The following is a 1,226-nucleotide window of genomic DNA, read 5'->3' on the forward strand; positions in this document are numbered from 1 at the left end:
ACAAAACAAAGAAATGATTGGGAGAAAAAATAAGAATAATGAATACATCAAGATGCCTTTTTCTGATGCGATTTATGCCTACCGTAATGATTCGATTTAGCGCCCTCCTTTCAATAAGCGCCCCCTTCCGAATAAGCGCCCCCCTTCGAATGTGTTTTTTTCAATAAGCGCCCCCATTCTTAAAAGCGCCCCTATTGTGGATAACTCCCCCTACTGAAGCCATCGATATCGAATAGATAAACTCATGAACAATCACCGTACCGTACATGCATATATTTACTGCAAAGATGAACAATTCTTTTTAAAGTATCTGAACCTTCAACAATTTGTTACTTTAACAGTTTCTGTTATTGTGATTTTTAAATATTTATTAAAGTTTTGTTTCAAACATTTGGCTGTTTCTCAAAAAAATTAAATGAGCGCCCTGTCCCGAATAAGCGCCCTTTCTCAAATAAGCGCCCTGTCCTCGCCCTGTCCCGAATAAGCGCCCTGTCTCGAATAAGCGCCCTTCCTGGAGGTGCCAAAGAAATTAAAATAAGTGCCCCGGGCGCTAAATCGAATCATTACGGTATACCATGTGTGGTCTTCTTTATTTTTTTTTTAATCGGACAAACGTTTTTTTATGAAAAAAAAAAAGGTCATTTGTAACCTGTCCAAGAAAAAGCGAAAGGTGGTTTTTAAGGTCTTCAGCTTTTAAAGGCCTTAAAAGCCTAACTGTGGAACACGCAATAATCGACCCTAATAGTAAAATCGTATAGAAATGTTTATTTTGTTTCTTTAAATGAAGTCTTGAGGATATTGACTCTAAATTGATCCAGGAGCCACAAAATAAAAATATAATCTTTGAAAAGAATGCATTTTATGAAAAATCTTCGGCGAGTCGGCCAATTCTCTACAGCTACCTTGAAAAGACTGTGTACTTCTTTGGCGGAAATTACGCTGTATCCATTCCACATCGAAATATTGTCTTTGGACATAATTCTGTATATCTGTGGTGTTTTGTGGACAGGACAAATTGTCTGAAGGCTGTAAGCGTCAAAACCAGCTGCAGGGATTTTGCAAATTCTTTATTTTATGGCGGATAGACATAACATGGATGGAATTATAATAGTGGATCAAATTTCGACAGGAGCTGTTGAGTTCCTTTGATTGACATCCGCCGCTCTCGACTGCTGATTGGCTGTTGAAGATATTCAATACACACACGAGAAAATTGTTCGCGAATG

The sequence above is a fragment of the Oculina patagonica genome, chromosome 7 (assembly GCF_052425735.1).
Source record: "Oculina patagonica isolate OP01 chromosome 7, crgOcupat, whole genome shotgun sequence".
NCBI classification, from domain to species: Eukaryota; Metazoa; Cnidaria; class Anthozoa; order Scleractinia; family Oculinidae; genus Oculina; species Oculina patagonica.